Below are 12,649 nucleotides of genomic sequence, written 5' to 3'. Positions count from 1 at the left end.
TGCCATGGCATCAGCCTTGCTCACAGCAACCTCAAACTCTTGGGCTCAAGTGAATCTCCTGCCTCAGCCTCCCAAATAGTAGGAACTACGGGCAATGGGCAAGCGCCACGATGCCAAGCTAATTTTTCTATTTTTAGTAGAGGTGGGGTCTCACTCTTGCTCTGGCTGGTCTCAAACTCCTCAGCTCAAGGGATCCTCCCACCTCAGCCTTCCAGAGTGCTAGGATTAAAGGTATGAGCTACCACACCCAGCCCAGATATATATTTTTAAATGCTACTACTAGTATCCCAATTTAAAACCTTATATGTCCTTAGCAGAAATATTAGGGCAAAACTCATATTTGTTATAGACAGAATAAGGTATTTGTATTTCTTTAACCTAAGCTTTAATAGCACAATTTATAGATTGTTACTTTTTTTTTTTGGCATATTATGGGGGTACAAGTGTTATGGTTATGTATATTGCCCATAGATTGTTACATCTTATAAAAAGAGAATTCTGTCACATGTAAGAAAATCCATACCAATAAAACTTATATGTATGTAGGTGAGCCCAGCAAATGAACTATATTCTTGCTATTTTAGCAAGAATATAGTTTATGAATTCATAAGAAGTAAGTACCACACAGTTCATCCTTTTTCTCAACAAGCTCACAGGAAATTTGATACTCTCAGGTTATCATTTCTCACCATATTACTATCCTATCTGTGGAATGTGGCAACATTATTTTGTTTTCATTTGCTGGGCTCACCTACATACATATAAGTTTCAATGTACTTACTGTATACATCAAGAAAGAAATTGTAAAGATTAAAAAAGCATGAACTTGACCAGGCACGGTGGCTCACACCTGTAATCCTAGCACTCTGGGAGGCAGAGGGTGGATCGCTCAAGGTCAGGAGTTTGAAACCAGCCTGAGAAAGAGCAAGACGCCATCTCTACTATAATAGAAAGAAATTAATTGGCCAACTAAAAATATATAGAAAAAATTAGCCGGGCATAGTAGCACATGTCTGTAGTACCAGCTACTCCAGAGGCTGAGGCAGAAGGATTGCTTGAGCCCAGGAGTTTAAGGTTGCTGTGAGCTAGGCAGATGCCATGGCACTCTAGCCTGGGCAACAGAGTGAGACCGTATCAAAAAATAAAAAAATTAAAATTAAAAATTAGAGGCCGGGCACAGTGGCTCACGCCTGTAATCCTAGCACTTTGGGAGGACGAGACAGGTGGATCACTCGAGGTCAGGAGTTCAAAAACAGCCTGAGAAAGAGCGAGACCCTGTCTCTACTATAAATAGAAAGAAATTAACTGGCCAACTAATATATATGAAAAAAATTAGCCGGGCATGGTGGCACATGCCTGTAGTCCCAGCTACTCGGGAGGCGAAGGCAGGAGAATCGCTTGAGCCCAGGAGTCTGAGGTTGCTGTGAGTGAGGCTGACGCCACGGCACTCACTCTAGCCTGGGCAACAAAGCGAGACTCTGTCTCAAAAAAAAAAAAAAAAAATTAAAAATTAAAACAACATGAAATTAATTTTGGCAGAATTTTCCTAAGAATACTTTTTATTTAAATAGTTCCCACCAAAACTGGGCAACGGGAGAGATGCAATTACTATACTTATTTATAACCTTTTGATAAAATAAACAAACAAAAAAATTTCTATTTAAAGTAAATTAGTTTTACATTAAACTTACTCTCAGGCCTAAAGAAATCTGAAACTCTCAGAACACACTCATTTGATAGTAAGAAAAGAATCAATGAGATGTTGACAATGAAGAAAAATAGTAACTAAAAATCTTTAAAATAGGCCCGGCGAGGTGGCTCACACCTGTAATCCTAGCTCTCTGGGAGGCCAAGGCGGAACCAACCTGAGCAAGGGCAAGACCCTGTCTCTACTATAAATAAAAAGAAATTAATTAGCCAACTAATATATATAGAAAAAATTAGCCGGGCATGGTGGTGCATGCCTGTAGTCCCAGCTACTCAGGAGGCTGAGGCAGAAGGATTGCTTGAGCCCAGGAGTTTGAGGTTGCTGTGAGCCAGGCTGACACCACGGCACTCACTCTAGCCTGGGCAACAAAGTGAGACTCTGTCTCAAAAAAAAAAAAAAAAAAAAAATCTTTAAAATAATAAAGTAAAACATCATGGCCTTTGCCCAAAATAAATTCACATTAAGTATCTGACATAATTTTCCACTATTCTTATCACTACCTACACCAAGGAAAAACTAATCATTATGATTGAGATAATACATAGAAGACCAAGTTTACGAAGAGTGAATTTTTACTTAAACTACTAGACAAAGATCAGGCATAATCATAATTCTTTAACAGAAAGGCCCTTTTGTTTGCTACTACTAAAAAAATTAATTAAAAGGCATTGCCCAATAGGGGGAATGCATGATGGTTTGCAATATGATTGTGAATATTTTTCAAATATATTTTATCTGTACATCAGAAAGTTAAAGGATTATATAATTTAACAAAATATACTAAAGCAGGTACTTGCAAGGTTAGTGAAAGGTTAATCATTTCCAACTCATATATATTTGGGGAGTACCAGGATCAAACTAAAGCAAATAATTAGTTTTCTCTCAACTAAAAAGATATTTATATGTTCTGGATATTTTTCCTTAACAAATAATATACACTTCTTTTAATAAAACATACTTTGAAATTCCTAGTTAAAGATTACTTTAACCGGTCAACATGAGAAACTTAAAATAGCAAGTTATTTATACTCTAATTTATTTTTAGCAACTTCTCTGCTTTTTCTATTCCCAATTTCTCAATATGTAAGTTTTCATCCAAAGGAAGAAAATATTCTTCCTAAACTATACAAACTGCTATTACTAAATCTTAATCCAAATTGTTTCTAAAGTATTCAAGTGCCTTCTATTAGTAGTTTTAGGTTTCTTTAACCAAAGCAGTAAACACATTTCCTTGTCCAAAAAATTAATACACCTAATATGAAAGCCTAACTGCAGCCAGGCATGGTGGCTCACCCCTATAATCCCAACACTTTGCCAAGCCACGGCTCGAGGATTGCTTGAGTCCAGGAGTTCAAGACCATCCTCAACAACATAGCAAGACCCCTGTTCTCTACAAAAAAAAAGAAAAATCAGCCAGGCATGGTGGCATGTAGCTATAGTCTCAGCTACTGGGGAGACTGAGGCAGGAGGATGGCTTGAGCTTGGGAGTTTCAGGTTGCAGTGAGCTATAATGATGCCACTGCACTCTAGCCCAGGCAACAGACAAGAACCTGCCTCAAAGAAAGAAAAGAAAGAAAGGAAGGTAAGAAAGCATGATTGCTAGAACCCCAAGGATACTGCCAATTTATGATTTGTGTTTAATCTAGGCCGGGCACAGTGGCTCACGCCTGAAATCCTAGCACTCTGGGACACCAACGAGGAAGGATCCCTTGAGACCAGGAATTCAGGACCACCCAGAGCTACATAGTGAGACCTCTGTCTCTAGAAAAAACTAGAAAAATTATATGGGCGTGGTAGAGTGAGCCTGTAAACCCAGCTACTGAGGAGGCTGAGGCAGGAGGATCACTTGAGCCAAGGAGTTTGAAGTTACCGTGAGCTATGATGACACCACTACACTCTAGCCCAAGAGAGACCCCCCTAACCCCCCACCAAAAAAAGGCTGGGTGCAGTGGCTCACACCTGTAATCCTAGCACTCTGGGAGGCTGGGACAGGAGGATCTCTTGAGGTCAGGAGTTCAAGACCAGCCTGAGCAAGAGCAAGTACCTGTCTCCATAAAAACCAGAAAAATTAGTCAGGTGTCATGGTGCATGCGTGTAGCCCGTCCCCGTCCCCTACCTCAGGAGGCTGAGGCAGGAGGACTACTCGGGCCCAGTAGTTTGAGGTTGCTGTGAGCTATGATGACAGCACTGCACTCTAGCCAGAGTGACAGAACAAGACTGTCCCAAAAAGAAAAGAAAACCTAGACATATTCCCTTTCTTCAATTTAATACAGGAGGCTATGAATACAATAAAATATGGGGTCCCTAATATAATCAAATGGCCTATTGTGACCTTATGTTAAAATAATTGTCCTTAAGATCTTACAATTTTTCTTGAAGTCAAACTTCATTCCTTACTGTCAGGTTCTGAAAGAACCCCAAAAGGCCCAAGCTTCTCACTATTATTCTACTCTCACCATGCCAGTCTTTCCTAGACAATGATCTTATATTCTATACCTCTCCTGATCACAGTCATTACATAAAAATTTAACTCTATATTCCCTTTTCTCTAAACCCTCACCTGTGTATGGTATCAGTAAGTCTATTTGATAGCTAATCTGTGCTAATATTGCCAATAAAAGACAATAGTTTAAAGTTTCTCGGCTGGGCACGGTGGCTCACGCCTGTAATCCTAGCACTCTGGGAGGCCAAGGCGGGCGGATCAATCGAAGTCAGGAGTTCGAAACCAGCCTGAGCAAGAGCGAGACCCCGTCTCTACTATAGAAAGAAATTAATTGGCCGACTAATATATATACAAAAAATTAGCCGGGCATGGTGGGACATGCCTGTAGTCCCAGCTGCTCAGGAGGCTGAGGCAGGAGGATTGCTTGAAACCAGGAGTTTGAGGTTGCTGTGAGCTAGGCTGATGCCACAGCACTCACTCTAGCCTGGGCAACAAAGCAAGACTCTGTCTCAAAAAAAATAAAAAATAAAGTTTCTCTTCCACAGAATTTGATTTAAAACAGGATATTTTAGAAAGAATTGCATAAAACACTGGAGAGAATCTTTGCTTTAAAATACTATTCACTGCCGGGCGCGGTGGCTCACGCCTGTAATCCTAGCTCTTGGGAGGCCGAGGCGGGCGGATTGCTCGAGGTCAGGAGTTCAAAACCAGCCTGAGCGAGACCCCGTCTCTACTATAAATAGAAAGAAATTAATTGGCCAACTGATATATATATATATAAAAAATTAGCCGGGCATGGTGGCGTATGCCTGTAGTCCCAGCTACCCGGGAGGCTGAGGCAGGAGGATTGCTTGAGCCCAGGAGTTTGAGGTTGCTGTGAGCTAGGCTGACGCCACGGCACTCACTCTAGCCTGGGCAACAAAGCGAGACTCTGTCTCAAAAAAAAAAAAAAAAAAAAAAAAAAATACTATTCACTGAAAAAAGAAAAAGAAAAAAATAAAGAAAATAATTTAAAAAAACACTAGAGAGATACAAGTAAAGTTAGGCAATGGCAATTCTCAAATTATACCATATAGTCAACTACCTAGTCTACATATTTGTAATGTAGGGCCAATTACAATTTAATACAGTTTAAATTAAAAATTAATGTAGTCATATAACCATTAGTGAATATATGGCTGGCTTAGATACATGCCTCATGGCAATTGTCAAGTAAGTGGAAACTAAAGCTGCAATTGTACAGTTTCTTGTCTGTTAAATCTCCTCATCCTCAAAGTAGAGCAAATAACCCCTGTAGCCAATCCAGTTTAAATGGTCAGGTACTTATTAACCTACCAAGAAAAATTACTTAGAGCATATCATACATGAAGTCCTCTCAGCACACTTGATATTTGCGACTTAAAGTGTTTTTTCTACTTTATGCTTTCACAACAACTTGATAAATTACAAATATAATTAGATACTGCTTTTTTCAAATTCTGGCAAATCCACTTTATTTATCTTATTGATCCAAAGCATAGGCTCTTATGACTGAGATAAATTAATACCATTTTACTCGATTGACAATTATTCGATAGTTACGAATCCAGTACATTCTTTCTGAACAACAGGACCAAGTTTAACCAGTATTAGATGGATTCTTATATAATAATCTCACGAAGAAACCACTTGACCAGAAATCACAAACTTGAAATCAGCTAAATGTGTTTGGGAAAAATAAAACCTCCCCCAATTCTTAATTTCTTAACAGTGGAAAAAGAATAAACATTACTAGCTCAAATGAAATGCCCAAGAGACACTACATAGAATGGAGTATTGTAAAATATACCAATCCTAATTGGTATTCCTATCCAATCCTATTTGGATTTTCTATATAGCTACATACACATCATCTTAAAGCTTTTGCTTTTAAGTTTTGATTCTTCCCTGCAAGATCTGAGAAAAAAGTAAAAATTTAAAAAAGAGTGCAGGTACTGAATGAACGTATTACTAGAAAATTTGGGAGAATCTTTTTTTTATTATTTTTTTCTCATTTTTATTTATTTTATATTTCTTTCTATTATTTTTTTTTCGTATCTCATTTGTGTATGAATGTCTGGGAGAACTCTTGAAAACATAGTCTACAATGCTCATTCAGCTAACTGCAAATCAAATTTTATTAAAAACATTAATACTGGCCTGGCAAGGTGGCTCATGCCTATAATCCTAGCACTGCAGGTGGCCAAGGCAGGCAGATCATTTGAACTTAGGAGTTCGAGACCAGCCTGACCAAGAGCAAGACCCTGTCTCTACTAAAAAAATAGAAAAAAATTAGCTGGACAACTAAAAACATATATACAAAAAAATTAGCTGGGCATGGTGGTGTATGCCTGTAGTCCCAGTTACTTGGGAGGCTGAGGCAGTAGGATTGCTTGTGCCCAGGAGTTTGAAGTTGCTGTGAGCTAGGCTGACGCCATGGCACTCTAGCCTAGGCAACAAAGTGAGAATCTGTCTCAAAAAAATAAAAAAATTAAATAAAATAAAAAAATCAAAAACAAATTAACGCTACAAAATATCTGAAAGGTCATTAAAATACAAAGCCTACACCAGATCAACATTTTAGATCCCTTTAAGTCATGTATTTGGCCCCATTTTTTAAACAAATTGACTAAGCAACTAGTTAACATACCTGTACCTCCACTTCCCACCTCTATTGGTCCTAAAGAAGAAATATGAAGTTCAACTCAATCCTAAAAGATTGCTTCACATAAGAGCTACATTTTGCCTTGACTTTCTTTATGACCTTGGGCAAAGTCTACCAAATGCAGACGATTATAGTGATGTTTGTGTGTTCCTGTTTACTTCTGAAATTTAATCCTAATATCATACTAACAGCAGTGACGTTTTCTAAGTTGGACCTACAAAACTGAAAGCTTTTGAGTTATAAATATCAACCGATATGCACCACTTTTTAACATTTTAATTTGGTTAGTGGAAAAAAGACAACTACAAAGGCCCCAAATTCAACACGATTGAAAAACAAATTCTGAAAAATACCAACAACCTCATTAATTCTCTTTATGGACAATTGATCTTCATGTTAAAAAAAGAAAAAACGAAAGAAAGAAAAGGGAAAAAAAACTAGCTTTAACTTGCTATGATCCTGCTTTTAAAAGGGTAACAGCTAGATCACCAACGAAAATTTAAAACTTGGCAAAGATTGGGGAGACAGAATATAAAGCAATCTACAATCTGAAAATTACACAGATAAATCTATCATTTCAAGTCACTAATTTGTATACCCACGTTAGACAGTAATCTTGGTACTGCTTTACTAGCATTAGAAAGATAAATCCCTGCCTCGGAGGAACATCTACTAAGTACTTTTCATTTCAGGATCTCAGAGAAGTTTACGAGCAGTATAGTATCTCTTTAGGCTTCCCTGAGGTACTCTAAAGTACTTAACATCATTCACACATCCAGCCACCACTAGGGTGAGAAGTAAATAAATACGATTTACTTACGCAATTATTTACCACATAATTCTGGTCAAGAAAGAAAAAGTAAACACTCAAACAGGCACTTAATATCCAAAGAAAGCAGAGAATATTAAGGATAATAAGATTCACTCTTAATTGACCACTATAGAAACCAGAGGCCTTCCACATGGGCCGTTCTTTACTACCACTCTTGATTTAAAAAAGTAACAATGTCAACTCGACATTTTAACAGTACAAAAGATAAACAGAACTTAGTGAAATTCCTCCTCCCAGATTCTCAAAAGGTGCTTATAAGAACTGAGACAGAGCAACGCCCCCCTGGAAGCACCCTACTAGAAAGAATGAAATACCAAATACATCAAGTAAGCCAAGAAGGTTAGAAAAGCTGATCTTCTAACTTAAGTACCCAGAGGGACCACAGGGTTGGGGACTAGGAACGTGAGATCAGAGTGGGGGTGGGTAGCAAAGTGAAATCTAACCCCAGAAATCACAACGCAGGCCTCAGCCTAAGAGCTGAAGCTGGCGGGAAGTGAGCTCCCCTTTGGTTCCCAGGGGAAAGTCCAGAGAAGAGCGGCTCCACACAGTGGACGTACGAGGCGCCAATAGTACATGCCTACCAAGGCGCTGGAGCCGCTGGAGGACCGGGTTGAGAAGGGGAGGAGATCCCGGCAGACGGCCCTGGAAGAGGAGGAGGACTAAAATTGGGAGCAGCAGCAACGTCTGGACGAAGAGGATTACCTAACTGTGACGACAGAGAAGTGTCCTCAGGCTCCGGCGATGGTCCCGACTGCGCAATGTGTGGTGTCTTTCCCGCTTAGCCCACAGCAGCAACAGAACCAGCTCCTTCAGCCAGTCGCCATTTCCCGCCTACCGACCTGCTGCACCGCACGGGCAGGGACCCGGATGGAAAGCGGCCTCTCCGCGCAGGCGCCCTGCCTTCCTCCTCCCCCTCCCGCCACAATTCCGCGAGGTGGGAGGGAAGGAATGCGGGAAGACTCAGAGGCAACAACAACAACAAAAAAAACCACTTTTACTTCCGTGAACAGCGTTGAAGTTCCATACGCCGGAAGAAACTCCCGAGTTTGAATTCCTGACAAAAACAGGACACAGGGCGGTAGGACCGCAAGAAGTAAGATAGGACAAAACCTAACAGGATATGCAATGGCCTGGGGGGATATTTGTACTTTAGGGGCCTCCGTAGCCGGCTGTGTAGTGGTCGCAGGGGGAGTAGGGAGTGAAGCGTTAGGAGTGGAGAGGCGGGGACCCGAAGGACGGTTTTTCCTCCCGCTGCTAACGGAACTGCTTAGGCCGAGCTGGGAGGGGGAGCGCGCCCTCGCCCCGGAGGCGGGGCTTAGGAACGCGTCGCACTTCCTGGCTGCTAGGGTTTAGTAATATGGGTGAGCCAGGTGGGTGGAGCCCGGGGGACGAGGTGGGACTAACGGCTTGGCGCGCTGGAGGAGGTAGTTTATGGACAAGGCTGGCCAGGCCGGGGGCATCACGCAAGCCTTTCCTGGGATCTCAGTGGCTCCTGAAGGTCCTCTTTCCAGCTCACTGCCTAGAGGGCATAACAGTCGCTCTTGGATCAGTCATACAAATTCACACCCTTCGATTTCACGCAGTGTCGGAGGTAGTTCTGCAGGTTGAGAACTCGGATATTTTCAAACAAATGGGCTCCCACTTGCAAGCTTAGGTCAAAAGACAGCTCCACAAAGTGAAAATGTATCAATCCAGAGCGACCGGTCCTAATGGAATATCAGAAAACCAAGCCTAGTGGTTGGAAGAGCATTATCTTATAGCTAAGACTAAGCAACTTTCACTATTCGGTCAAGAAAAATTCATTGAAAAAATACTAGATGCAAGGGATACAACAGTGAACGAGGCAGACGTGGACACTGTCTCCCAAACTTCACAGTGTATGTGGTCACAAAAGTAAACAATTTAAATACGATGTGATAAAGTGACTACGTGGAGTGGAATGACAGGCATTGGAGGACACGAGGGTGCTGGTGAGGGGGTCTGAGATGGCATTCATAAGATGGATGACATCTAAGTGAGACATAAGGGAAGAGTGTCTAGATGAAGGAAACAGCAAACGAAAAAGTCCAAAGATGAGATTGTGTTGATGCCGTTGGGGAAGTAGTTCTGTGAGCCAGGGAAAGAGGATTTGGGGGATAAGGGGGGTGGGGGCAGATGGCAAGATAGGAGGCTGAGAGGTAAGCAGAAATAACATACCCTTGTGAATCTGATTGTTTCTGTTTCAAAGCATGGAGCACATAAGTGGGTTGTCTTCTGAAAACCATATATACAGCAGATCCTATCAGAGCTCAGAGTTGATTTGCACCCTAAATCTTCCTAGTACAAAAATGCTTTGAATGTGACATTTATTGAGAGATGGTGGTATACACAGCACAGAACTATTTATAGTCCACAAAATAATACATTCCTGAAAAGCTAAATGGAAATCAACAGATAATTACTGATGATCCAGTGTGTATCATGGAAAGTAAAAGAAAGCAGTAAGCTAAATAATTACCCCCATTATTACTAAAGTTATTTTAAATGAGATAAAATTAAAAATATTTCTGGGGAAAAGTTACAAGAAGTAGTTATTTCAAACCTTCATGTTTCTAAAACTTAACTAAAATATGCCATTTACAAAATACTTTTATATGCATTTTGATTCTTCCAACAACCTTGTGAGGTAGGTAGAATAGAATAGGTGGTGTTTCTTCACATGCATACCCTTGAAGACACTGAAATAAAAAAAAAAAAAGATAAAGGAAAAAAATAAAAACAGATGCCTTATTTGAAGCCACAATCAGCTAGTAAATACAATCAGGTCTCAAGCCTCCATTTGCTCATTATACTACCTCCTCTGGTAGTGTTATCATTGTTAGCTTTCTTAAGTTTAGAGAGGTTGCTGGTAGTGAGACTAAGTCCTTTTGCAATTTATTTAACATTTTAACATCATTTTTTCACAAAGGATAATTGTTGCATTCTGTTTTTCACCTCAGCTGTCATTTACAGCCCATGGTCTTTTTCTACTAGTCTCTTTTCTGCAGTATCTAAGTGAATTGTTGTGAAGCTCAAATTAGATTATGAGAGCACCTAGCAAGGTGCTTCCCTTGCTCCTTAAATGGTGGTTGTTAATGTCTTTTAAGTTTCAATATCCTTTGTTACAGTAGAAATTTACTAGGTGTTCATAAAGTGTTGGAGAAAAAATTCTCACACAGTTTAGGATAGAAAGAAGTACAGAGTTTATTTATTTTCCTGAGAAGAAAGAGAGAGAGGAGGGAGTGGCCATGGCACACAGAGAAATGAGTGAAAATGCCAGGCTATTGAGGAAAAGCTGCTGGTGTTTTAAAGGGTAAGGATGGCTTTTTTCTCTGCTTTAGCAGACTGATAACAGGAACAGCTGCAGAGCAGTGGTGTTTACTTTTGCTTTTTTTTTTCCCTTTTCTCTGTGAAGCCAGTTTATCTGAATCCTTGAAATGTGTTTCTTGTAGGAACTGAGGCAGAGAGTGGGAGCAGGGAATTCACACCCCTATTGTCTGCTTAAGGCTTTTCAAGGCTGAGAAAATGAAGTCTCAGACATAATGAGTTAGACTACAGGTGTTTTAATTAAACAAAACAAAGGGGGTAGTTGTGAGGTTTTTTTTTCCAAAGGGGCAATTGTGTGCTGTCAGTTTTTCTTACCTTCTGTTTGATAGTTTATTTTCCTCTGTTACATAGGACATTAGTAAGACCACCTTTCAACCTTATCCAAAATTTTAGAATAAAATAAAGACCTAAAAATATGAACTTTTAAAAACTGGGAAGTATACTTAGATGCAAATCAGTGGCCATGGGAAAAATATAATGCAAAAAAAATAAAAATAAAAAACTAGGCCGGGTGCGGTGGCTCACGCCTGTAATCCTAGCACTTTGGGAGGCCGAGGCGGGCGGATCGCTCAAGGTCAGGAGTTCGAAACCAGCCTGAGCGAGACCCCCGTCTCTACCAAAAATAGAAAGAAATTAATTGACCAACTAAAAATATATATACAAAAAATTAGCCGGGCATGGTGGCACATGCCTGTAGTCCCAGCTACTCGGGAGGCTGAGGCAGTAGGATCGCTGAGCCCAGGAGATTGAGGTTGCTGTGAGCCAGGCTGACGCCATGGCACTCACTCTAGCCTGGGCAACAAAGTGAGACTCTGTCTCAAAAAAAAAAAAATAAATAAATAAAAAAATAAAAAACTAGTCATAGGTATTTTTGCATGTTTTTTTCATTTTTCTCTTCTTCTTTTTTTAAGAGTTGAAACCTCACTATGTTGCACAGGCTAGGCTTACATTCCTGGGCTCAAGCAATCCTCTCACCTCAGCCTCCCAAGTAGCTGGGACTACATGTACACACCATTGTACCTATCTTGCATGTTCAATTTAAAACGACTGCTGTATGAAAACACTAACGAAATAGGATGTCCATTAAATAATGTAATAGTATCTCAGATCTTCAGTAGTCTTTCAGTAGGTCCCTGATTTCAGAGTATATGGAATATATTTACCTTTTACCTGAAATATAAGGTGTATGTACTTCACAATCTATTCTTACATTAATATTCTCTCTCTAGGATGTATATGTTTTTGTTACTCACTTATGGCAACTCACTAAGGCAGCAATATTCATATTAAATATTGTAAAATCATATATTATCAAAAATATATTAAAACTGTCATTTTACTCCAGTATTGCACTTATTGATGGCAATGGTCATCTGAAACTTTATATAGTCAAAACTAAACTCTTAATTTTCTCTCAGACCTGCTTCTCCCTTAGTGTTCTTCACCTTACTGAATGCAATTTTTCCTTCTCATACCCAAGATCCAATTGGAAAGTACAATAAACTAAACTTTCAAAATATATACTGAATCTAAACACTTCTCATTACCTCAGCTACATCCCTAATTCAAGAACCATCATCTTTCACTTGTAATACTATAACAACTTTTATAGTCTTCTTGCTTCACTCTTGAACCCCT

The 12,649-nt window shown here is 39.8% G+C and overlaps 1 protein-coding gene across 4 annotated transcripts in view; it reads right to left on the bottom strand.

The window, feature by feature from the left end:
- CTDSPL2 (CTD small phosphatase like 2) overlaps window positions 1-11,481 on the bottom strand; it is an 87,257-nt gene extending 75,776 nt beyond the window's left edge. The window contains exon 1 of one of the 4 annotated variants that reach the window (XM_012766689.3): window positions 8,369-11,481. The gene's annotated coding sequence lies outside the window, so the exon portion shown is untranslated. The other 3 variants (XM_076004310.1, XM_012766687.3, XM_012766688.3) reach the window with 3 other exon arrangements.
- Between the last annotated feature and the right edge of the window lie 1,168 nt (window positions 11,482-12,649).

The sequence above is a fragment of the Microcebus murinus genome, chromosome 6 (genome assembly GCF_040939455.1).
Source record: "Microcebus murinus isolate Inina chromosome 6, M.murinus_Inina_mat1.0, whole genome shotgun sequence".
Taxonomy (NCBI): Eukaryota; Metazoa; Chordata; class Mammalia; order Primates; family Cheirogaleidae; genus Microcebus; species Microcebus murinus.
This window is presented reverse-complemented; position numbering and strand designations above follow the sequence as displayed.